Genomic DNA, 27,104 nt, shown 5'->3' with positions numbered 1-27,104 from the left:
GCCCCAGGAAGTTTTTTCCTCTCTCTGTGACTTTTCCCACCTGGAGTTGATTTAATCAGTTCTGCTTGTCCCAAGGACTTGCAGCAGTGGTGTTATGCTGTTTGCATTTTGCAGAAGGGGAGAGCTCTGTCTGGACACTGTCTTCAAGGAAGCCATGCCGTTAGAGTATCTTCTATGTAGCCCAATTCAGAGACCCACAAGATCAGGGCTTTTCAGGAACAAATGGCACACAGAGTATTAACAGACCGCCCCTATGTCATGTGGTGCTGTTCAGCCTCCCTCAGTGTGGGAAGCATCACTGCCAGCAGCTCACAGAGCCTGGGCAGGTTGTGGGTGCCCAAGAGCCAGCAGTTCCTGGCTTCCTTCCCTCCTCCTTCACAGCCTCCTCTCAGGCCCCCAGGGGCAGGCATTATGTCCCCTCCCGTGTCTGGAGAGGACTTTCAGAAGTGTCCCTGTGTCCCCTCAGCTCCCCCCTGCCATTCTGACCAGCAAGTGTTGAACAAAAAGCTCAGGAACCTGAGCAGAGCTTTGGCAGAACCAAGCTACCCAACCGAAAAGCTGCCTCCCATAGCTTCCCTCTGCCCAGGCACGCTTCCTGCCTAGGGTTTCATTGTCCCTGCTCGGTGCACCTCTGACACAGCTGGCCTCCAGGTACAGGGCCCTGGCTCTTCAAGCCTCTGGGTGCTGCCCTGGCAGCTGTGTTGCCCAGCGTGCCCAGCACTGTGCTTCCTTCTCCTCTTCCCTCCTCTCCTCTCCACCCTCCACAACAGAGCTGTGCAGCCATGGCAGGGCACACTGCCAGAGACCAGAAGGGGCAGGGACCATCAAGAGCAGGGCTGCTGCCGAGCTGCTATAGCAAAGTCTTGGGACAGGGCTGCCCTTCAGTAGGACTGAAGCTCCTCTGTCCTGCAGTGGCCCTGCCCTGCCCCACCAAAGCTCACCCACCGCTGAGTGCGTATTTCACAGCCACCAAGGAAAGACCCACAGTGTCAGACACAGTGCTTTGCATAGAGGTCTTTACTGATCAGAAGGAAGCATTGCTGGTAACAGCCTGGCTGGATGGCGCTGCTGCTTGTGATCCTGGAGGAGGCTTTTCTGGACATCAATCTTGGGAGCCTCTGTGCCTCAGAGGCTTTCCTGGATCCCACCGTTGTGCACCGGATCTGCTCCCCAGAGCTGAGGAACTAAATAGAAAGCTCTGTAGCCTTGCGTGCAGAGAGAGGTTAGGGTGCAGAGCAACACTACAGTTCTAGTCAGGACACATGCGGTGAGATCTGCTTCTGGCTGGAGACATCAGAGCCATGGTGCCTGGGATGCGATCCCAGCCTGCAGTGCTCCACACCATGAGAGCTGTCAGGAGAAGCCCCCCTTGGCCCAGGAGTTGCAAGAAGTCGAAGGAAGAAAGGGCAATGCTAGGCAAGGGATATGTTTGGAGATCTTTACATGAGGGACTCCTCCTCACCACCACAGAAACTGGCTGTTCCACTACTTTCCTGAGGAGGCGGGTTGCTGTTCCTTGCAAAGCCCACTGGGTCCCTGGGGAAAGTCTCCTACCAAAATGAGGAGCAAGTCCCACATCTTGACCGAGACCATCCTCTGGATGGCAACCCTTCCCTCTAGCGTATCAACTGGATCACACAGCTTGGTGTCATTGGCAAACTTGCTGAGGGCGCACTCAATCTCACTGCCCATGTCAGTGATGAAGATGTTAAACAAGACCGGTCCCAACACCGATCCCTGAGGGACACCACTCGTTACTGGTCTCCAGCCGGACACTGAGCCATTGACCACAACTCTTTGTGTGTGGCCATCTAGCCAGTCCTTTATCCACCGAGTGGTCCATCCATCAAATTGATATCTCTCCAATTTAGAGAGAAGGATGTTGTGTAGGACAGTGTCAAACGCTTTGCACAAGTCCAGGTAGATGACATCAGCTGCTTTACCCTTGTCCATCAGTTCTGTAGCCCCATCATAGAAGGCCACCAAATTGGTCAGTCAGGATTTCCCCCTAGTGAAGCCATGCTGGCTGTCAACAAGCACCTTGTTGTTTTTCATGTGCCTTAGCATGCCTTGCAGGAGAATGTGCTCGAAGATTTTGCCAGGCACACAGGTGAGACTGTCTGGTCTGTGATTCCCCGGGTCTTCCATTTTCCCCTTCTTGAAAATGGGGGTTATATTTCCCTTTTTCCAGTTGTCGGGAACTTCACCTGACTGCCATGATTTTTCAAATATGATGGCCAGTGGCTTAGCAACTTCATTCGTCAGCTCCTTCAGGACCCGTAGATGGATTTCATGAGGTCCCACGGACTTGTGCGCGTTCAGATTTTTAAGATGGTCTCGAACCAGATCCTCTCCTACAGTGGGCCCAAGGTCTTCATTCTCACAGTCCCTGAGTCTACCTTCTAAGACCTGGGTGGTGCAGTCAGAGCCTTTGCCAGTGAAGACCGAGGCAAAGAAGTCATTCAGAACCTAAGCCATCTCCAAATCCTGTGCAGCCAGTTCTCCCGAGAGCTTCCTCAGGGGGGGCTGTGTTGTCGCTAGTCTGGTTTTTGTTTGCTATGTACCTGTAGAATCCCTTCCTGTTATCCTTAACATCCCTAGCCAAGTTTAATTCTAGGTGCATGCAGGCACCTTGGTAAAGCTACTCAGCATTTGCAGGAGAAAGTGTCCCACGATTACACAGAGCCTCCCGGCTCTGCTAATGTGAATTTGGCAGAAAATGGTCTACCACTGTCCTCTCAGAAGGCAGAAAATCTCATTATTCAAATGAAGCAGTCTCTCTTGTCTGTTTGTCTCAGCAGGTAGCGTGTCACCTTCTGCCAAATCAGTAAATAGAAGTACTTGCTTCCATCAGAGCACAGTATCAGTAAGACAGACACGGAAGACATCTTCATGAAGCACTTGGCAAATAATGTGATGTTGGGACCACGAGTGCTTCATTAATTACTACAAAGCTTGTTAAATGGTAGACTCTGTTCAGAGCTGACAGCAGCAGCCATGATCCCATGGGCCTTCAGGTCACTGCTCAGCTGTGACTGAAAACTTTCATCAGAGATCATGAAAATGTTTGGAGTGTTGTAGCTCAAATGCACCCAAGAGGGAGGTTAAAAACTACTGATCCCACTTTGGCAGAAGAGTACATGCTTTTCACCTTTTCTTATCCTGCACTCCAGGTTCTGCTGGAGATAGATCTTTGGCTTGAGCTGTTGCAGCTGGTCTTAAAATTATAGAATGGTTTGGGCTGGAAGGGACCTTAAAGCTCAGCCAGCTCCAACCCCCTGCCATCGGCAGGGACACTTTTCACTAAAACACCAGGTTGCTACAAGCCCCATCCAAACTGTCTTCTGGAGTTAGAACAAAGATCAGACTGCAAGAGAAGCTCACAAATGAAAAAGGCAATTTACAAGCTCAGTCTCCTGCTGTCAGAAACATTTGCACTAGTTATCGCCCGTGTCCCCAACACACAGCTCTTCTTCCGCTGCACGTGCAAGAGGTTCTGTATTATATCCTCTTCCTTTTCAGAAGTAATCCCACTCTAAGAGATACAGAAAAATTGAACTGTAGAAAAAGAGATGAGAAAGAGCATGGGGAGATGACGGTTAAAATCAAATGGAAGTCGAGTGGGCTTTTTCATTGTCAGCACAGAGCTGATCAATGAGCGATAAAACGCAATTAAAACACAAGTCTGCACTCAAATGTTTTACTAGGGAGGTATTTTGTCCAACTCTTACCTAATCTCATCTGGGAACTGTGCATTTGTAACCAGGAAAGTAGAGATGCTGTGCTGGTGCAGGAGCCTCTCAAACCGGTTGATCTTCAGGTATCTGATGGGCTCTCCCATCAGTGACAGTGCTCAGTGCTTTGCAGTCATTGCTTCGTCAAAGCGAGCTGCTTGTACTTCTGAGAAGCCTGCAAATACAGGGAAAACCAGGCTTAAATCAAGAACAAAGGGAAAACACCAGGAGCTCAACTGCAGCATCCGTGTGAAAATGCTGTCTGCAGGTTTAACCGACCTGAGCCACATGTGTTGCACCCATCAGAGGGCAGGGGAGAGGCAACTACTCCTCCTGGAGTCCTCAGTACAGGAAAGACATGAACCTGTTGGAGAGGGTCCAGAAGAGAGCCACAAAAATTATCGGAGGGCTGAAGCAGCTCTGCTCCGGAGACAGGATGAGAGAGTTGGGCTTGTTCAACCTGGAGAAGGCTCCAGGGAGACCTTATTGCAGCCTTTCAGTTCTTAAAAGGGGCCTGTAAGTAAGATGGGCAGAGACTTTTTAGCAGGGCCTGCTGCCACAGGATGAGGGGTGATGGGTTCAAGCTAAATGAGGGAGATTCAGGCTGGATGAGAGGAGGAAATTTTGTACAATGAGGGTGTGAAAACCCTGGCACAGGTTGCCCAGAGAGGTGCCGGACGCACCCATCAGAATGGTGGCATTCAAGGCTAGGTGGGATGTGGTTCTGCCAAGCCAATCTAGTTGAAGATGTTCCTGCTCATTGCAGGGCGATTGGACAAGATGTGTTTTGAAGGTCACTTCAAACCCAAACCATTTTGTGATTCTATACCAGGCCACATGTTCAGATACGAAATCAGCTGACTACAGGAAAGCTTTTGTTCCAAATATGTCCCTGCGCATTTCTTTGACATGCCTCGATGTACTCACATAATATCAGGGGGCTTAGATTGGGGATTGGTCTGTTTTAAAGAAACCAAAGCCTTGATTTTGAAGACAGGTCCTCAGCTCACCTTGTATTGCCTAGAAGCTGGAGCTCAGGCAGTACAGAAAATTACAGGCTATGCTGCAAAGCCGAGATAAAAAGAGGTGTTGGCAGATATTGCTTCAGCCTCACGTAGAAGAGCTGCTTTATGATCAGAGCAGAGCTCGGTGCACGATAACGCAGCCAGACTCAGCCCTGAAGAAGTGACAGGACTAATGCTTAATGCTGCAGAAACCTGACAGTACTAAATGAGAACTTCATTTGGAAAGAAAGCAGCATCTCAACCACACACCGAGATTAAAGGATAACTTTCCTTTTCCTGAAGCTACTCCGAGCTGGCTTTGAATTTAATTAATTTCTCTCCCTTAGCATCTTGCCACTGGACGATGACAATCACCATGTGCCAGCTTTCGAAGCAGACAGAAAGTAATTCCAACAGCATGTAGAGTTTGAGGGTCACTTTCTCAAAGCAGTTGACTTCAAATGTAGCATACGGGACATACACACACTGCAGAGAGGGCAGAGGTTTTGTAGGAGTCATTTGACTACACAAATCGGAAGATGGACAGATAAGCTCAGATCTCAGAGCATGCAGCCAAGCCTCCTTTGATCAGCACAGCTCCTCTGCAGAGCTGATTCCACCTGCTCTCCTACTTCTGTGTTTTCATTTGGGGAAAAGAAAGCAGCATCTGGCACATCTGCCTAGAGAGGCTGGTGGGTGACTTTGGGTACCAGCCATCACAAGTGCCTGGATGACTGGGGAGACAAGAAACTGGTTTTACCCTCTCTTACAGCAACAACACACAGGTAGCCTTAGGATTTCCTAGGTCAGGTCACGCATTTTTGTTTGGGGTTTCGCTTTTCCCAAGTGGAACCAGGGCTGTATTATCACACACTGCCCATCTCATAACTTTGAATTATGTTTCCACTCTGTGTGTGCCCTTCACGAGGGCACAGAGATTCACCAGCCACTACCTACAAAATGCATCCATCAAATAAGCTACTTCCCACCCTTCCACCCTAGCACCCTATCAGCACCATTTCTGATGCTTTGGAGGCAGCAGAGTCCGGAGCAAGGCGGGATGCTCACTGCCCTGCAAAGCGCAGCTGCGGGCTGCACAAGGGGTTTCATTTGCCATTCTAGTGAACCATGTCCACAGCCCTCTCCTTGGGGTGTGATGGCCATGGTGGGATTCGTGCAGCTGAAGAGTTGAAGAGCATGAAGAAGCATGTCCCAGTTCCTTCCTTCACTGTGAGGAGGGCGTCTCGCTGGCCGGTGCCTGGCGCCTGGCGCCCACAAAGCTTTTCATTCTCATTCTTCATTTGAAATTCTCATTTCGTTTCTTTTCTCATTTATTTTTCTCTACAAAGCTCAGCTGCTGTCTGAGACAAGGGCCAGGGCTCAGCAGCATGGCCTTGGTGGCTTGCAGGGGGAGATGGTGCAGGGCGGGGGACCAGATCCAGTCCTGCATTCGTCATCACTCAGCGCGGGCCGCCAGTCTCCTAGGAAACTATGGGAAGGACTCGGTGCAGTCACAGACTCCATGTTTTCCCCATTTTCCACTCTCCAGACCTGGGGCTGTTGGGGGTGGGGTGTCAGGGTTCCTCTGAAGATGATAAAATGACAATCTGTGAACTTCTGCAGGGAATTTTCAGTGATGATTACAATGAGATAAATTCAGACATAGCCTAGGTGTGTAGCTGTTTCTCTACCTGCTCTCCTGGAAGGATGCAATCAGGATTTAGTGTTTCTGAAGACACAAATACAGCCTGAAACTCAGGTGAGATAATAACATGTATATTCAACTTCTGGGTGGGGTTTTGTTGGTGGTTTGTTTGTTTGTTTTTGTTTTAAACAAAATGACTTGTTTTAATAGATTGTTCTCTTTCACAGGCTAATTGACAGTGCTGAAAGGGCAGCTTTAAGACTTGACCAAAGAGTCTGGTTCACCCTAAAGTAGAGGCATAGCTTATAAACTGGTACCATGCAAATGGGTGGTGAATACAGAGCATGAGGGTGAACTGAAGAGCTTCACTCAAGAGAACTGTGGGGACAAAACCTGTCATCTGAAAGGGTTCCCACAGCATCTCTCTGCTATCCCAATGAATGAGATAGGCTAGTGAAAGGCACAGACCAAAGAGCGAACTGAGATCAAATAAGAGGTGCTTGCAAATGATAAGTCTGTGTGCTGCTGATACCTTGAAATCAAGTGATGATAGCCTTTTAAGTAATGTAAGGAAAAAAAACACTTGCATTATGAAGAGGTGGCTGCTAATGCCATGAGGCCTGGAACAGGCACTGGCACAGTGATACTGGGATGCCCTACCCATCTATCTGTGTGTACCCTTAATGGAGAGGGACACCACCTACCCTGTGCTCATCCCAGACCCATGGACTGCAGTCATTAGTTCAGTCCTTGCTTCAGGGTCAGATGAGAGGGTTTTGTTCCTTATCCTGCTCCAGCTGCCCTGAGCAAAAACAGAGCTTCTGGTAGGCACCCCCATACACTGTCCTCACAGCATTTCCATACCTTAGCATTCTTTTCCCCTTTCTTAGCCTTCTTTTTTCCACCATCTTTGTATCAACCTTTCTCCCCCCAATTTCCCCCCATGTAAACAACTCAAACCATAACTTTTTTCCCACCTGCTCCTAGTTTTGCTTCATCCATTCCCAAATATGTGATTTCTGATCCTCTTACCTAAGCAATTTTGCCATTATATGGTATTACAGATGGTTACCTGGGTGTTGTTCGCCTTACAATATTCTACTCCCCCAAAGGTTCACAATACTCCCCTCCAATTATCTGTGGAGTCTGATGTTTTCTCAAACACCTCCCGCTTAACCACCTGTGAGATTCAACCACCCCTCACAACTATAATTTTTGCTGGCTTCCCACACAGCTACTTGTTATGTTCAGAAGTTTCTGGTGTCTTGTTCAGCAGATTTCCACCTCCTGCTCAACCACTTACCCTGAGCCAGGGCCTCCTCAGCAGCCATAACAATATGCCCACAGCAACTGATGTGAGCTGTTCTGGTCTAGTCCATTTCCCACTGCTTGAAGAAGGCTCACAGTTCGGATGAGCTGTGATGGTGGCTGGCTGAAATCCTGAAGAACTTTTCTTCTATTCAGCTCTCAGGTTAAGCATGTATCCTTGCAAGTTGGCTGATAATGGGAAAGCCATCTCATCGCCTCCTTAGTTTACAGAAGTAATTGTAAGACATATTTTGATATCAGTGATCTTGTTAGTCGTTGACTTGTCTGGTGGTTGGTTGTGATGGGTTTGTAACCTTCAGTTCTCTGGAGAGATGGACCATTTGTTTCCTTGTGGTTGAGGTTTTGAATTTCTTCTATTCTCTGCAGGCATACATAGACCGCAATGTCTTCCACATATTTATGATGAGCCTTTGTAACATCACAAACCATCCTATCTGGCTGCACAGCAAACAAAACAACATGCACTTGTGAAATACACTTGGTTTAGTTCTATCCCTAATTTACAGCAATAACGAAAAAAGGCAAAACACATGTATTTATGACTGATATCATAGCAGTTACCAGAAGAGGGTATATTTTTCTGAATTTATAAATCCCCGAACACTGCCCACTCATTGCTTCTGCTTGCACAGTCCTCCTGTGGATTATAGTTAAACAACACTTCTCACTCAGGCTGATATCCATGGTGAATGCCTTTCAGTAACACGTTCTTGAAACAAACTTTTCCCTAACAATCTAGAAAACAGAGGTAGCCAAGTGAACAGTACATTCTGATTAACAGTGAGAAAAAGCCAACACAGAGAAATCAAACTTATGAGGTGATAAATGCTATGCTTAATTGTGAAAGAGATTCTCTCAGATCTTTGGTATGGCCTCCTGCTGCTGTGCAGCAGGTAAATGGCATGGACATCCACTCTGATTTCCCTTTACTAATATAGCTCTGTTTCTGATATATTGTCATAATTTTCTTTCTTCCTCAGTAGTTTTACTTTTTAAGGAAGGACAGCTAAACAAGCATTGCTGCATCCCTTATTCTCAGGCTTTTCTATTTCTAGCTTCGCTCACTGCACTCCTTTGTGCCTTAGATAAATATTCCAGCCTCTCGTGTGTCCTAGTTAGACATAATAAAAGCACCAAGTAAAGATATCTTCAAATCTGGCACTAAGATGACTCATTCAAGAAGCGTATCGCTAAGTCAAATCATGCAATCTGGTGTTGTGTTAAAGGGGCTCATGATAATCGTGTGAGGAAAAATCCACCATCTATGCTAAAATTATCTAACCCAAAGACACATTTTTACACACACACAAAAAAAGTGTCAGCTATCTGTCGCATTTGCCTCTCAAGTGCACTCCACAAATGACACGAGACACGGAACTCCTTCCCTTTCATTGCTGGTAGAACACTCCACACCCAACCCTCCCAGAGGGCTCATCGGCTCTATTGTTTGACCTAATTCCAAGTTTTCTTTTTCCCAGATTTTCTTGATGTATTGACATACAGTTCCTTGTCGGCAGTCAGACAAATCTACACTTTGAAACTCTGCATCCTTCTTAGTCTTCCAAGTATATAGGAAAAGTGGCATAACAGAACTAGAGTGTTCCCCATGCTCACTGAACACAGGACAAGAATCACAGAATCATAGAATCACAGAATAGTTAGGGTTGGAAAGGACCTCAAGATCATCTAGTTGCAACCCCCTTGCCATGGGGGACATGAGGGATACCTCACACTAAACCATCCCACTCAAGGCTTCATCCAACCTGGCCTTGAACACTGCCAGGGATGGAGCACTCACAACCTCCCTGGGCAACCGATTCCAGTGTCTCACCACCCTAACAGGAAAGAATTTCCTCCTTATATCCAATCTAAACTTCCCCTGTTTAAGTTTTAACCCACTACCCCTCGTCCTGTCACTACAATCCCTGACGAAGAGACCCTCCCCCGCATCCCTATAGGCCCCCTTCAGATACTGGAAGGCTGCTATGAGGTTTCAACGCAGCCTTCTCTTCTCCAGGCTGAACAGCCCCAACTTCCTCAGCCTATCTTCATACGGGAGGTGCTCCAGTCCCCTGATCATCCTCGTAGCCCTCCTCTGGACTTGTTCCAGCAGTTCCATGTCCTTTTTATGTTGAGGACACCAACAGAAGAAGCAACAGTCTTATTTGCTTTGCAGCAAACGGTATTTAGAAGTCTGACAGGTTCATGGCAGAAGATTAAAATCAGACATCTAATTTCCATTTACCTTAATATAGTGGACGGAATGCTGTGGTAAGACAGAGGTTGATCACTTGTGGTATCACGCATCCCTGCATTAACAGACAGAGGAAGAGACAAACAATTCAGCATTTTAACAGCTTCACCTATTTGATTTTGTCTGCTGAGGCAAATCTATCAACAGCCCTTAGTTTAACAATTAAGGTGAGATGTAGCAGTAAATACAGCCAAACTTTGGGATAATTTGCCAAAGATATTAGCAGAAAATATATCTTAAAACCTCTTTAAGAACCAGGTTAGGTGAATATTAGTCAGGAGTCTTTGATCCCATATATAAGACACGCAAGGGAAGACAGGGTTTGTCTTTCCAGTAAACTCACGGTCCCACTTTCCCCTTCTACTTCCTGTGACCTTCTGAACAAATTATTTCATCTTGAAAAATTATCATATAATATCTGAGCTACCAAAGAGGTCTACAACAAGCAATGAACAGAAGAAACAAACCAATATGTCCCGAATGTTTAATTAAGGGCTAAGACTCTTTCCCTAACTCTGGCATTGTTTCTTTAGACCAGCTTCAAGACATGAGGACCTCTGTTTTACCTTTTGAATGTAAGGGGTACCTTGAGGGTACTCCTCGATGAAGAAAGTCCAATATTAAGAACTGAACATGAATATTCAATCCAGGTTTTCCATTCTTATACATTGTTCCTGACCAAAACAAAATAAAGGAGGACTTGTTTGAAAAATCATGGCAGTCAAGTGAAGTTCCCGACAACTGGGAAAAGGGTAATATAACCCCCATTTTCAAGAATGGGAAAATGGATGACCCAGGAGGGCATTACAGACCAGTCAGTCTCCCCTCTGTGCCTGGCAAAATCTTGGAGCAGATTCTCCTGGAAAGCACGCTAAGGCACATGAAAAACAACAGGGTGCTTGATGACAAGCCAGCATAGCTTCACTAAGCAAGAGTACTTACTCCACAATAAGAGTACTCCCTCAGCCACAGCAAGAACGGCTTTGAGCATTTGCAAGTGAGCACAAAGATGAATACTGGAACCTTCAACTGAGTAATCTGTGAACAAGCAAACACCCCAACAGCAAGAAAACCTCATTAGAAGTAGCTTCTAGAGTCAACAGAAACACAAGCTCCATACCCACTCCAGTTAAGCACAAAAGCCTGAAGCAAAAAGCAGACAACGGTTGAAGCACGACAGCTGAGAGATGGGGATCTTGGCAATCCATTACACCTCAGGACTGCCAGAGGAAGTGTCCTGATCAAGAGCAAATCTCATGGCATGTATTTTCAGGAAGTGGCCCCAAAATGGGGAAGGCCCCGGAGAAGTTCTCTCAGAAGTGAGACTTTTATTCCTGGAACAGAAACCTTTGTGACTATGCCATAACCAGATGGAAGGAAGTCTCCATCCACACGTATCTCCCTGCACGGCAGAGTAACAGAAGGTCCCTCACATTATGCTGAGGCAGCAGGTACTAGCTGCCAGCCAAAGGAAGGATGCTATTCAAGCAGACCTGCAGCTCAGCCTCCACAGGGCGAATCTTGCACTGTCTTTCCTTTGAAAAGTCAATGCAGAGGGATTTGGACATACATAACAGCATCTGAAAACCCAAATGCATGCAGACACGTAATAAGGGAAGACTTCTGCTGCTATCCAGCCACCTCAGTCTGCGAGGGTACTGCACATCTGTGAAATACAAGTGGCTAAATGATCCTACCAACATCCCATTTTCCTGTAGTTCAGCATCAGCCAGAATCCTCATGGATAAAACAATTCCCAGATCACAACTCTAAAAATACATCTGCAGGGCTCCAGAGGGCTTGAAGGTTGCTTCCCTGAGCTATAACATCCCTGCTGTGCTGGAGGGAAAGCTTTACAGCAGCTCATTAAACCACAACTCCATCTGCTGCACAGTTCTGCCAACGTTTGTTTGATTTGGGAAACTTCCTTTAATTCACCATAAAGATTGATTCCCAAAGGAAACAAAAGAAAACTAACAATGTGCCTGTCTCCAGCCAAAAGTCACCCCCTTAGAGTTGAAAATTGGGCCATACAGTCACACTTTTACTCCTTTCTTCTGTGCTACAGTAACCAGAACTAAAATTCAGGTAAATGTGATTTAAGCAGCAAACCAAAGCCCCACTTGCCAAAATCACAGGCCAGAAAGTCTGAAGTAATTCCTACCTTGTGGCCCCAAAATGGGGACCTTTTGTCCTACCTTGACTCCATCACTAGGCATATCAAGGATGAGGGGGTCATTAAGAACAGCCAACATGGTTTTATGAGGGGGAAGTCATGTATGACCAACCTTATAGCCTTCTATGAGGAAGTGACTAGGTGGAGGGATGATGGTAGAGCGGTAGATGTAGTTTTTCTTGATTTCAGTAAGGCATTTGATACTGTCTCCCACAGCATCCTCATAGATAAGCTAAAGAAGTGTGGGCTTGACGATCAAGTAGTGAGGTGGATCGAGAACTGGTTGAAAGGAAGAAGGCAGAGAGTTGTGGTCAATGGCGCAGAATCTAGCTGGAGGTCTGTGACTAGTGGAGTTCCTCAGGGGTCGGTGCTGGGACCGGTGCTGTTTAATATTTTCATCAATGACCTGGATGAGGGAACTGAGTGCACCCTCAGCAAGTTTGCTGATGACACAAAACTGGGAGGAGTGGCTGACACACCAGAAGGCTGTGCTGCCATTCAGCGAGACCTGGACAGGCTGGAGAGTTGGGCGGGGAGAAACTTGATGAAATTTAACAAGGGCAAGTGTAGAGTCTTGCATCTGGGGAAGAAGAACCCCATGTACCAGTACAGGTTGGGGGTTGACCTGCTGGAAAGTAGCGAAGGGGAAAGGGACCTGGGGGTCCTGGTGGATAGGAGGATGACCATGAGCCAGCAATGTGCTCTTGCGGCCAAGAAGGCAAATGGCATCTTAGGGTGCATTAGAAAGGGTGTGGTTAGTAGGTCAAGAGAGGTTCTCCTCCCCCTCTACTCAGCCTTGGTGAGGCCGCATCTGGAATATTGCGTCCAGTTCTGGGCCCCTCTGTTCAAGAAGGACAGGGAATTGCTTGAAGGAGTCCAGCGCAGAGCCACAAAGATGATTAAGGGAGTGGAACATCTCCCTTATGAGAAGAGGCTGAGGGAGCTGGGTCTCTTTAGCTTGGAGAAGAGGAGACTGAGGGGTGACCTCATCAATGTTTACAAATATGTAAAGGGTAGGTGTCAGGATGATGGAGCTAGGCTTTTTTCAGTGATATCCAGCGACAGGACAAGGGGCAATGGGTGTAAACTGGAGCATAGGAAGTTCCACGTTAACATCAGGAAGAACTTCTTTACTGTAAGAGTGACAGAGCACTGGAACAGGTTGCCCAGGGGGGTTGTGGAGTCTCCTACACTGGAGATATTCAAGGCCCGCCTGGACAAGTTCCTGTGTGATGTACTGTAGGTTACCCTGCTCTTGCGGGGGGGTTGGACTAGATGATCTTTTGAGGTCCCTTCCAACCCTTGGGATTCTGTGATTCTGTGATTCTGTGGGGGACACAGCCCAGTTCCATGCACACAGCCACACCAGCTGCTTTGCCAGCAAAGCCTTGTGCTTCACACCTAGGCTTCTCCTGCATGTTTGTTCACAGCAGACGATACATAACACTTCTCTTCCTTTAAAACCTACCAACCCATCCTTGTTTGGGCACTGCTGATGGGTCACTGGGACCAGCCCAACTGAGCTGGGTCAGACTGACCCCTACACAGGGAGCACAGATCCAGCCCCAGGCTGCCACCAGACACTGGCAAAGGCTCTGCCAGTGGCAAAGAGGAACATCATTTCCTTGTGCAAAAGCTTCACTGCATTATTACAAGAAAATGTTTCTCACAATTACATTGAAAAAAACCCAGATGGTTTGGAACACATGTTAGTACTCCATGCAACACAGAAACAGTTCAATGCCGTGTTATAGTATCCACCTCCTTCTGTAGAGCTGAGAGAATGCTACTTCTATTCTCTTAGTGCCACTCTCTTCTGTTGAGAAAGCTTTTTGGAAAGATTGCATCATCTCATCTGCACATCCACAGCACCTACCAAAATGCAATTCCCATCTCATGCCAAGCCTCTGCAACCCAACAGCAAGAGAGGGATGTCAGAAGAGCACCTCTGACACACGAACAAGGACAGGGGAATACTGTGCCTGCTTTGGCAACGCAAGTATCAGCAAAGGAAGCAAAATTGTGGCTCACCTTGTAACAGGAAAGAAACAGCAGCTCCCACTGTCCAAAGCTGCTCTTCACACAGAGCAGGGGGACACTGGACAAGGTGAGGATGTGTTGGCACTTGAGAGCCACCTACAAACTGCACTGACCACTGCAAGCAAGAACCTGGAGAGCTGCTGCAGCTGCAGGCCCAGCCTATGGGGCTTGTCCCACAGAACACGAGTGCAGCCAAACACAAGGTCCAGCCTGAGCTTACCTTTAAAGTAACTTTTCCTTTTTCCACCCTTATTTATCAGGGATTCCCAAGTCCTACCCAGATAAGGCAAGTCTCAAGAGCTCTTGTAATATTATTTATGAATTATAATCCTTTTCAATAGAAAAGATTTAGAGAAGAAAGATTTGAAGGAAAGGGTGAAGTGTCCCTGCGACAAATCCAGATTTTAATGCTAGAACTAGTTGCCAAGCAATTAAAGGATATTTATCAAAGCTTGTTTTAAAATGTAGGCTCACACTGAATTCTGAGCCACAGCAGCAGAGGTCAAAGCCCAGCCCAGCCAAATGATCTGCTGCAGATGAAAGCAGTGCTTCTATAGGAATCTTTCACACATTAAAAGTTCCAGGAAGTTTTTGGAGAGCTCTAAACCTCTATATCAGTTTTAGTTGATTTTAAATCTGACAGTTAAGTACTCCAGCCTCATGCAGGTAGCTTAAAATACAGCTAACAATTCTTGGAGACTCCAAGAAGTTTCTGCCTGCAACTCAAAGTTGCAGACAACCCTTTTTCTGTAAGCCTTATACCTTAAGCACCTTATATCTTAACACTCACTGCCTCATTTCAAATAGAAATTCACCAGAAGTTTCGTCATCCAGTGTCAGCAAGGTTTGATCTTCCACAGCCCTCACATGCTCACAAAGGGGGTGATGGACACTCCCAGTGCTGGTGAACAGTTTCCCATTCAATGGCTTTTCAGGCAAGAGAGCCAAAGGGGATCAGGAAACATCCCCCGTGGCAAATGCACACAAAAGGAAACAAACCACTTGACCATATATTGTTTCCTGTAAACCCCATCTCATTCTTGCTCTCTCTCACACACAGACACACACACCCCCCCTTTTTTATTTACATTGCAAATGTGACTCTCAGCATCACTAAACTTTTTGTTTGGGAAACCAAGAACATTAATCTCAAAACTGTGTCAAGAGAATATGCCCATTTGATTGCTTCCCAGCCCATCAACAGAAAATTAAGGTATTATCATCACTATTACTCATGCCTGCAGTTTAGAAATACAAAGGTTAATAAAGCCATTTCATTCCCTGGGAACAAGTCTAGATTGATCTGTCTTTCCAGTCCATCAGTCTCCCAGCTGTGGGAGATAATCCACTTGAAGAAACGGTATCCCTGTGATTAACAGCAGTCCTGCAGGCCACAGACACACCCATTAGATTTCATATTTGGTCTGATAAATACATTTCAGGGGAGTAACTTTGGAGGACAGGGAAAACGTGCCACAATTGTAGAAGTCCACTTAGTTACTAAATTCACTAAGAACCACCACTGCCTTCTCCTGGTGCATAAAAGCCATTTGGAGAATAGGTTCTAGGCCTAGAAATAAGCAGCTGGAAGACAGGGAAAACGTGCCACAACTGTAGAAGTCCACTTAGTTACTAAATTCACTAAGAACCACCACTGCCTTCTCCTGGTGCATAAAAGCCATTTGGAGATGTCATGGTTTAAACCAATCCACACAGGTCGTCCACTCACCCCCCCCCCCCCCGGACCCTCCCCCCTCCCGGAGGGATGGGGAGGAGAATCAGGAGAATGTAACTCCCACGGGTTGAGATAAGAACAGCCCGGTAACTAAGGTATAACACAAATCACTACTGCTACCACCAATGATAATATTGATAAGAAAAAATAACAAGAGAATACGATACCACCGCCGAATGAGTTCGACCCCCCCGAAGAGAGAGAGCCTGCCCTTCCGGGTAACTCCCAGTTACCTCTCCGGGCATGACGTGCTGTGGTATGGAATACCTCTTTGGCTAGTTTGGGTCAGGTGTCCTGCCACTGCTTCCTCCCGGCCTCCCTCGTCCCCAGCAGAGCATGAGACTCACAGAGTCCTTGGCCAGAATAAACATTACTTAGCAACAATTAAAAACAATCGGTGTTATCAGCTCTCTGCCCAGGCTGGAAGTCAAAACACAGAGCTTGCACCAGTTACTAAGAAGGAGCAAAATGGCTCCTGGTAAACCCAGGACAGGAGAATAGGTTCTAGGCCTAGAAATAAGCAGCTGGAAGGGTGGTAAATGCAGAGAAAGCCCAGACCTTCACCTACCTACTTCTGCATCATCCATCTCTGCCTGGCACCACAGCCTTGGGTCACCAGGCATCCAACAGAAGCAGCTTCAGACCTCCCCAGGCCTCCTTCAGGCCACAGTCCTATTACCCACTGGTGAACTTCCACCCCCAGCTATTCCCCCTCATGAAACCACAGGCATTATCTGCACTCACATCAAAGTCTGGGTCCAGCTCAGAACCCTGACCAGCATCATCTGCAACTATATCCCCTGCAGCAAGTTCCAAAAGTTGAATTAGTTGGCAAACAAAGGGCTGGCTTTTAGCAGCTCTGAAGCAGTCCCCACCACACAGTACGTGATTTGGTAAACCGAGGGTGGGATTTACTTTTGTATCAGCCACCATTTTATATATTTGAATGATTTCCTGTTGCCACCCAACCTCCTGCCAATTTTTGTGCTCACTCAGTGTGCAAAAGGCACCAGCACCTTCAACTGTGCACCTACACCTTCAGAAGCTCTTTGAAACTCCACCTCTTTCCTAAGACAGAGTAGCTCCCTGAGAGTAGTTCCTAAGTAGAATAGTGATGACTGACAGGAAAAGAGCTTCTGGCATTCACCTTGAACTACTGAAGTCATCTGCCTGACCCAAATGACTGCAAGAACCCAGCATCTGTCTCAAGCCCTTTGACCAACCTTATAGCCTTCTATGAGGAAGTGACTAGGTGGAGGGATGATGGTAGAGCGGTAGATGTAGTTTTTCTTGATTTCAGTAAGGCATTTGATACTGTCTCCCACAGCATCCTCATAGATAAGCTAAAGAAGTGTAGGCTTGACGATCAAGTAGTGAGGTGGATCGAGAACTGGTTGAAAGGAAGAAGGCAGAGAGTTGTGGTCAATGGCGCAGAATCTAGCTGGAGGTCTGTGACTAGTGGAGTTCCTCAGGGGTCGGTGCTGGGACCGGTGCTGTTTAATATTTTCATCAATGACCTGGATGAGGGAACTGAGTGCACCCTCAGCAAGTTTGCTGATGACACAAAACTGGGAGGAGTGGCTGACACACCAGAGGACTGTGCTGCCATTCAGCGAGACCTGGACAGGCTGGAGAGTTGGGCGGGGAGAAACTTGATGAAATTTAACAAAGGCAAGTGTAGAGTCTTGCATCTGGGGAAGAAGAACCCCATGTACCAGTACAGGTTGGGGGTTAACCTGCTGGAAAGTAGCGAAGGGGAAAGGGACCTGGGGGTCCTGGTGGATAGGAGGATGACCATGAGCCAGCAATGTGCTCTTGTGGCCAAGAAGGCAAATGGCATCTTAGGGTGCATTAGAAAGGGTGTGGTTAGTAGGTCAAGAGAGGTTCTCCTCCCCCTCTACTCAGCCTTGGTGAGGCCGCATCTGGAATATTGCGTCCAGTTCTGGGCCCCTCTGTTCAAGAAGGACAGGGAATTGCTTGAAGGAGTCCAGCGCAGAGCCACAAAGACGATTAAGGGCGTGGAACATCTCCCTTATGAGGAGAGGCTGAGGGAGCTGGGTCTCTTTAGCTTGGAGAAGAGGAGACTGAGGGGTGACCTCATCAATGTTTACAAATATGTAAAGGGTAGGTGTCAGGATGATGGAGCTAGGCTTTTTTCAGTGATATCCAGCGACAGGACAAGGGGCAATGGGTGTAAACTGGAGCATAGGAAGTTCCACGTTAACATCAGGAAGAACTTCTTTACTGTAAGAGTGACAGAGCACTGGAACAGGTTGCCCAGGGGGGTTGTGGAGTCTCCTACACTGGAGATATTCAAGGCCCGCCTGGACAAGTTCCTGTGTGATGTACTGTAGGTTACCCTGCTCTTGCGGGGGGGTTGGACTAGATGATCTTTTGAGGTCCCTTCCAACCCTTGGGATTCTGTGATTCTGTGATGATAACTTTGTGAAGTGCAGGAAAGCATAAGGAAAAAAGCAGTAGAACAGAATTCAGCCTTGATTTCCATCAGGTCAGGCAACAGGAGATGGATGCAAAATTAAATTAAGATCACCTGCAGAGATGTGAGGAAACATTTATTAAATAAAACTCCACAGCTTCACTCTGACAGCCCATAAAAAGCAGAACAACAAGGAATTCTGACCATCTGTGACTGTACATCTCTCTCATCCACAAGTGATTCTCACTAGAGGCACTACTTGTCCGCAGAAGAGATCAAAGCTGCACCCTAAGTTGCTGCAAATTAACCATATTGCACAGGCAGAACACCTGCTATTCCATCTCCTATATGCAGAGGAGTTAACAAACAACACTGACATCCACAAAATCTGTGCTCAAAACTGTTTAGGAACATTTCAAACCCAAGTAACTTTGTGTATGAAGAAGCACCTGATAGAACCCTGAAGTGCACCAGTTCTCTTTAAACTTGTTAGCTTGTGTGTGGGTAGTTCAGCTACAAAAACCCAAAGCATTGCCTGTGCTGGGAGGGATTACTGCAAGACAACAGATGATGTCAGTGTAAAACAAGCATCAGACTCATTTTACATAGTTCAGCATTCTGCAAGAGGAAAAATGGCTCAAGGGACTAGGCAGCTCACGTGGAAAAGAAAACTTCTTGTTGCACAAACTCGCCACTAAAGTGAGGATGTGACTTAAACTGAGATTTAAACAACTAAACCTCCCTGCCTGGGAGCAGGAGAGGCTGATCATGATAAATTACTTTCGTAGATGCAGATCATCCTGCTCTTTCATATCAAGTCTTCAGCATTTATTTTAATTAGAGTAAATAACTGCCCCTATGGGACTGTTTTACAGTTCGAGTGTTTGCATAAACCTGCTGCGGGTCAACGGGCACATTCCCTGGGAGATTCAACACCCAGACACAGTCATTCCTCCTCCAGCTAATGAAGGACAGCCAGCAGTTCGGGCTCCTCAGGATGTATGTACAGACCTATCTTTTGCCATTACCCCACTCAAGAGAGCTGAGGACTTACATGAAGTCACCCCTGGAAGCCCTTTCACCTCTACCTGCTCTGCTTACAGAAACATGAAACCAGCAATGTAGATTACAGCTAGACTCATCAGCCATGCAGAACAGGAATAGAAAGGCCAGGAACAAGAACGATATAATTTAAAGCTTCTCAGGATTTCACCATTTGCAGAGACAAGAGGGCAGCATCCAGCTGCCATGGCAGAATAACCGCTTGTCATCAGATCAGAAACCACAGCTCATTGCTGCAGACGAATGTCTTTGTGTGGCAGCACTTCTCACTGACCACTGGTGGCAAGTACACACAGGCAGGAGAGGAGAAAGGACCACAGCACAGCCACACAGGGAGAAATTGAGCCCTTCTCCCTCCAATCGGTTCGTCTTCTCGTGCAAGCTGTAGTGAACCAGATCCATACAAGCTCAGGCGCAGGAGCTCTCACACAGCAGCCTGCCTTGCCCCACATCACTGGAGCTACTCTCCTCACAGAGCTTATTACAAGCAGTGGGGAGGATTTTACCTCCTTTCCCCTTCCTAAGGTCAGGAACAGAGATCCCATGCTCTCTTCCAGAGCACGCAGCCTCCTGTGATCCAAGGCCTAGAGTTTCAGGAAAAAGCTGTGAGAAGTCCACAGTGTAGAGCCATGCAAGAGGACAAGGAAGGTGCAGTTACAGACAGAGGTAGGTTTGTTGAGGAAGGGGTGGAGAGCAGCTCAAGGATGCACAGGGAAAGACCCAACCACAGAAAGATTGCTAAGGGGGAAATAGTCAGCAGCCTGCAACACAGTCATCCCAGGTCTCTCCTGGGCACACCCTTCCCCTCCCAACTGCCAGCTGCTCAGCCAGCAAAAAGTGTGGGGAACACAGGAAGGTTTAGCCTAGTACCTATGTGTATTCTCACTCCTTCCTCTGTGCTAACCAGATAAAGGAGTCCAATGTATTCTGTTGGCAGACTGCACACAGAAAATGAAACATGAACAGACCCACACAGGAAGGGAGACAGCAACACCCTGGCATAACACAGGATTATGGTTGTCTGTGCCAGGCTCAGCATAGGTCACATCAAGCTCCCACGGGCAGATCCAGTAACAAGATTTCTGTTTAGACACTGGACTGTGAATCACAGCAACAGAGATGGATATTCAGATCTGAACAGTGGAAGTCATTTTCCCTCTGACTCACAGTAAAAGGTTACCACTGCAGTATTTGCTCAGTGAACAAGTCCCAGTTAGCAAGGAAGTAAATCCAACACACATCCAAGTATAGTCTTGCCTGGGGACAGGTTCTCCAATACCTCCTATTTTACTCTCCCTTTAACTAGATCCAACCAATTCAAATCCAGCAAGTGTATTTTAATCAATTCAGCTGATCACTGACAAAGACCTGATAGTTCCACACTCACTGTAACAGCGGTACCTTTGCTTCCTTCATATGCCTTGTGATATTGCCAAGATCTTCAACATCAACGACACAATTTGCCCCTCCAGCTTCCTCAGCATCAGCCTCCTCCTCACTACTGCTTTCAAACAACTCCTCTGCCTGTGTAAGAGATCGGAGAAAAACCCAAGTGAGAAATGTATCTGAATGTTAAACATTAGATCTTCATCTATGCTAACCAGTGAAATCAGCTCTCACACTCAGCAAAGATACTGAAAAACAAGGAACAGTCTACCAATAACCTGTATAATGTGTACTAGATGCATTTAAACCTGGGGCTTTCTTCAGTGTGCATTTAAAAGTCCAGTAGCACAGACTGCCCGAACCTCAGCCCAGCTTTCTTGCCTCTAGATGACTCCCGTTCCCTCGTGCGCCCATTTGATCCAACGACAGGCAATCAGAGAAGTCAGACTCCCGCTGTGTACTGTGATCATCTGGAAGCCTAAAGTCCTTCAATTCTTCCAAGTGCCCATTGGTGTCTGATGAACAGGGAGTAAGAGATCTGCTTTCCAAGTCAAACTCTTCACAGAGCAGAAACATCATCTCCCTTTCTGTACACAGGCAAGGTACAGCAGAAGAGCACTTGCGGAACAGCACTGTCGTGAAAGGAAGACTTGGACGACTCAATATGAGTTAACGGCAAGCTTCATTTATTGGGCTTCTACCTTTGGTTAATATAACAGTAAATATGCAAGTACTAGGCACTTGATTGGTTCTGGCACAAATAAGGCATTGCGTAAGCTCTACATTTTTGCAGCTACACCGTGCACCCCTCCACCATCCTCTTTCTCATGCACTTATCGCTTAGCGTCCTTGGCTGTGATTGGTCATGGTATGTTGCTGTTTGCCGGTGTCCTTCAGTTCATTATCTGGCATGAGAAGTCTGCACCATGTTCCACACAGATGTCTTGTTTCAGCTCGTTGATGGGAACATGACCTTTTTCGACAAGCCAATCCCCCACAATTCCCCCGTTTTTATTTATGAAGGAATAAGGATTGAGTCAGGAGTCGTTGTAAACAAGTAGAATAACATTGCAAAGCATAACAAAGCAACAAACCCTCTATAATTATGAGACCTATAATGGTGAAGCAGCTTGTAAAGCAAACGTATATGCAGCTCTATGAAGCGAACCTCGATTTTCAAATAACTCGAGTAATTCAAAATCTGTACTTCTAAAATCAGCTAAATATTTCCGAAGTGCTATAAGCGGGTTACATAAAAGTTATTTCGACAGACTATACAAAAGTCTTTGTTTCAGCTAACTCTGGCGAAGATATCTTATAGACTGACAACCACCACAATACAATTCTACTGTAGGGTCACACTGATGACAAAACTACAGAGTTATCGAAGCACTTGTTGTATCACCAATCTCAGTTGTACCACTATATGCCTGTGGCCATGGACCGGAGGGCGACCGTGCTCAACGAAAGCTCTGTGTTGATTAAGGAGTTAAGTTCTTCTATTAGTGGCTGTAGCGCTCGGCGCAAGCAACGCTCCTCCTGGGCCTGCAAGTCAGGGTCCATACACGAGCTCGGAGACTCCGTCACTGGAGCTTCTGCAGCAGCTGGTCTTAGCCACTTGGATGGTACCCACAAGGGTCCTGCGGGAGCAGAAACACAGGCGTAACCACGGCCCAGATATATTACCTCTGCCGGTCCCTGCCACAAACCTGTATTAGGATCTTCTCGATAGTACGCCTTAAAAGAAGGCTTTATCTTCTGTTTGTACAAAGTGCTTAATAACCGCTGGAGTTTGTTCATCACCAAAGATGCATAAATAATTTAACGTAATTTCACCCATATAATCAGCATCGATGACACCTGGAATAGTCCTTTCAACGCAGATGATGATCTCCCCAGTAGCAAGGCTAGTCTCATAGATTCTTTTAACAATTCTGGACCTAGCTAGACTTGAGCCTCCTTAGTGGAGAATTGTCCAGTTCCCATCAGGTGTTGTAACTGCACCCCAATCAGGGGGTCTCCCTGGCCTCGCTGAACTGCAACTGCCTCTTGACAGGCTTTCTGCCAATACATGTTCCATAACAACAACTGCGAAGGGGTGAGGATTAATTTCACAATACTTTTAATATAACAGCAAATCTGTTCCCCAAATATATGACAACATCTGCCTAGTGGGTTCAAACTGAATGCCTGTAGAAATAACAGTTTGCCTTAACTGAGATAGCAATTTCCAATTTAAGGGAGACATTTCAGCATTTACTGCCTGACCTTGAGCGTTAATCTGGTACTTAACAGGAAAGGCGAGAATCTTTTCCTGCAACAATCAAAATCATTGTTTGACAGAGCCTCTCTCTGAATAGATTTCTAATCTATCACCTGGATTCGCATTTGTCTACCTGTGCTCTGCAACTTTACCTTCTGTTCTTCTCTCCCCCCACTCTTTTTTTTTTTTTTTTTTTTTAAGTTGTTCACCCTGCTTTGCACGGCTACAAACAGCAGCCTGCTCGGCAGCAGCTACAGCTGCCTGCCTGCTTCAGCAGCAGCCATAAATACCTGTCAGCAACCACACTTTTGCGTTAACCCTTTCTTGCCTGAAATGTTAAACCACTACCTGTTCAAAACTTTCACATGAACACGTTAACAAAAAAAATACATAGAACACCATCTGCTCTCATCACACACACACACACACACATACGTATGCATATGGGATCCCACAAGCATATTTCACACAACTACAATATTTGAAACACAAAATCCAGACAATCATTACTCGCACTACACAGTCGCACGTACAGAACGTGGCACAAGGACTCTGTGAGGACTATCAGGAAACCAGCTCCAACAAGCATCATTGCAGTGTGAAGTTGCAGGCTCAGCCCTAGCGAGCGTCCCCGCAGAGGCTCTGCCTCCCTCACATCGCATGAGGCTTGGGCTTTTATACTGATCAAAATGCACACTCATTCTGACACAGGTGGCCAGTCTATGTCAGAAGAAGTGGCCAGCAATATCTATAAAGGTTTCCAAGCATCAATAGAATCATAGACATATTTGCTAACTTCTAATACATGAGTATCACGGAGAGACTGCATCAAATGAGTTGTATATGGGACCCCAAGTCCACGGTCCACCACAGCCCGCCACAGTCCTCCCAATACCCCTGATAAGGGCATACGAGAGACCTTCCCACCGTGGGTTTTGATCCAGCACATACATCACAGGGAAAGCACACAATACATCTGCATCCCACACCCATCTCGCTTCTCCCTTTACAGCTGTCCATTTATCATGAGGATCTGGGGGATATAAATTAGGCTTCTTTTCTGGCTCCATGTCAAAAGGATCATCCAGGTCAGCATCAGAATTAACAGGCGTCAGAACTTCAGGAGAAGCAACAGCAGCCTGATGAGCATGCACAGGCTCTTTCTTGGGGTCAATAGGGTCCGGGTCAAAAAGAGTGTCTTCATCTCTGTCTTCAGACTTTGCAGCCGCGGTGGCAACTGGCAGAGGCTCAAGGGTGGCCAGGGGTGGGGGGGGGACACTGGGTTCCACGATCTCACTTTTTGACTTTAACATCTCTAAAATAGTTCTCCAAATGACCAACAAATGTTTCACAGTGTCACTGCCCTCCGTGGCTGCGTTCTTCGGAGCTTTCCCGATCCCTGCTGTCTTCCCAGCCTTTTGTTTTAACAGGGTATTATATATAGCTTGCCAAATCTTATCTCCAAATTTTCGCTATTCTGCTAATTCATGGACAGTGTGAGGGTTAACAAAACATCCCTTAGACTGTCCATAAGCTAACAGTCCCTGCAGCTCTTTCTGCAGGTCGATCCCTTTAACCTGCCGCTTTTGTAAGAAGGCAGTAAATAAATCATACGCCGCTTGCCTTTCCATACCTTAGCGCGCTTGTTGCAGCCCCTTCAGGTTTCAGCGGCGCGTATCGGCCGGGCTCGTCTATACGGTCACCCAGGGTCCGGCGCTTAAAATCTTGAGATCTTGGCGCTTTGACCGTCCTGTGGCTGCGATCAGGACCCGAGCACAACTTACGTCGTCCCACCGTGGTGTTCGAGGGATCGCGTCGGGGTCACCATTTGTGGGAATCGCCGGGAGACGAGCTCATCAGATGATGACCAACAAGTCTCATTTATTGCTAAGCAGATGGATACTTATATACCTTGCTTGCATGTTTATAGTTTGGTTACAGAGAGATCATTGGCTTATAGCTTTTACATGTTACAAGATCATTGGTTTATAGCTTCTACATTTTTGCAGCTACACCATGCACCCCCCCACCATCCTCCTTCTCATGCACTTATCACTTAGTGGCCTTGGCTGTGATTGGTCATAGTATGTTGCTGTTTGCCGGTGTCCTTCAGTTCCTCATTATCTGGCGTGAGAGGTTTGCACCATGTTCTACACAGATGTCTTGTTTCAGCTCGTTGATGGGAACGTGACCTTTTGACCTTTTTCGACAAGCCAATCCTCCACAATTTTTTCCCAAGTCCCAAATTCAAAGGCTTCGCCAACCCCCTGGATTAAGTCCTTCTCCTTAATACCGCGCTTTTCTAAAAAGCAATTTAATAAATTTAGGGCAGCTTGCCTCTCCATACCCCCTTTTAAGGTGCTCGCGCTCTGTTGCCCTACGAGGTTTCAGCTGCTCCTCCTCCTTGGTGCAACGCTGTCGATACAGCCACTGCAAGTCCGGCGGCGCCCATATCCCGTCTATACGGTCGTCCTTTTGCGCAATGCGCTGCTTTGACCCTCCGGGGCAAAATCGGAGCCAAGTGCCAGTTTTCACGGCCGTGGTGTTGTTACCATCCAAGCGAAGACAAGTATCACGTCGGGGTCACCATTTGTCGTGAAAGGAAGACTTGGACGACTCAATATGAGTTAACAGCAAGCTTCGTTTACTGGGCTTCTACCTTCAGTTAATATAACAGTAAATATGCAAATACTAGGCACTTGATTGGTTCTGGCACAAATAAGGCATTGCGTAAGCTCTACATTTTTGCAGCTACACCGTGCACCCCTCCACCATCCTCTTTCTCATGCACTTATCACTTAGTGTCCTTGGCTGTGATTGGTCATAGTATGTTGCTGTTTGCCGGTGTCCTTCAGTTCCTCATTATCTGGTGTGAGAAGTCTGCACCATGTTCTACACAGATGTCTTGTTTCAGCTCGTTGATGGGAAGGTGACCTTTTTCGACAAGCCAATCCCCCACATATTTAAATGTTCTTTAATGGAATAACACTTTGGTTTTATAGCTGAGCTGTTACAGCAGCTCCTTGCTTCTAAACTGTGATGTACGTGGATGTGACTAAACCTGTCCTGTTTGGTTTTTGTTCTTCCCCAAGGAGGAGGACCGCTCCGACGCCAAGTGGCGTTTTGGGCCATCAGCAGCAAAACGTCCACGGCTGTGAAGATGCGTTGAAGATTTTATTGTTCTATGTTTGTTCTTCACCTGTTCTAATGTTCTTTTGTTGTTAAACTGTAGTTGTTTTGTTGTTAAACTGTAGTGATTCTGTTTTTAAATGGTAGTTGTTTTGTTGCTTTATCGTAGGGTTTTTTTGTTATACTTTTGTTCTACCCTTGTTGTTGTAACAATTAGACTAACATTTTTACCATAGTTTTGCTATCATTTTACTGTTTTTTAACTGTCAATATGTAATTCCCACCCCTCACCGCACCCCCCATCCCCTTTTTATGTCCCCACTTCAAATAAACAGTCTGTGTTCACGGCTGCCTTCCCCGTGTTTGGTTCCTGGGCCAGGGCACAGGGTGCCGCTTTCCCGCACCCTCTGCTTGTGGGTACTGGCTTCTCCTGGTCAAACACAGCTGTGTGGTCGAACAACAGTTATTATCATTATTATTATTATTATTGCTCCTTATTATTTCACTGCTGTTCCTCCACTTTGCTTCTGTTTGGAGCAGTGGCAATTTCAGTGCAGGACTGCAAAAAACATGCTGGAAAGGACAGTGGTGAGACAGAAACTCTGCTCTGGGTCATCCTTACAGTAATACTAAAAGCATGGTACCTCTGGAGCTCTTTGGATTCTGCTCTGTCTATGGCCAAGTAGCTGCTTCTTACGCACAACCACCAAACGCTTTGGTCACGGAAGCGAATTTCATGATCACAATTGTACTATATTAGAACTGCTTTACAGAAGTGCCTTGCTGGAAATCACTTAACTCACATGGTTCTTCCTGCTTACCCATTCCTCATCTTGTGATGTGAGAAATGAAAGAGAGCTTGTAGATCCCACTGCCAGGGCTGGGTTAGTTCAGTGAGACCAACCTGTAA

General features: G+C 46.6%; 1 long non-coding RNA gene across 2 annotated transcripts; it reads right to left on the bottom strand.

Annotated features, from left to right (window-relative positions):
- Positions 1–1,948: 1,948 nt before the first annotated feature.
- LOC136006266 (uncharacterized) lies at positions 1,949–25,717 on the bottom strand. 2 transcript variants are annotated; one of them, XR_010609035.1, is made up of 6 exons: positions 24,699–25,717; positions 20,804–20,940; positions 9,958–10,021; positions 7,687–8,150; positions 3,732–3,909; positions 1,949–3,558 (listed from the first exon to the last, which is right to left on the bottom strand). It is a non-coding gene; the product is annotated as an uncharacterized LOC136006266 (long non-coding RNA). The 2 variants fall into 2 exon arrangements; XR_010609034.1 differs by having other exon boundaries at positions 20,818–20,940.
- Positions 25,718–27,104: the final 1,387 nt, after the last annotated feature.

Source organism: Lathamus discolor, unplaced genomic scaffold, assembly GCF_037157495.1.
Source record: "Lathamus discolor isolate bLatDis1 unplaced genomic scaffold, bLatDis1.hap1 Scaffold_127, whole genome shotgun sequence".
In the NCBI taxonomy this organism is placed as follows: Eukaryota; Metazoa; Chordata; class Aves; order Psittaciformes; family Psittacidae; genus Lathamus; species Lathamus discolor.
The sequence above is the reverse complement of the archived record's forward strand: the minus strand, read 5'-3'. Positions and strand labels throughout refer to the sequence as shown.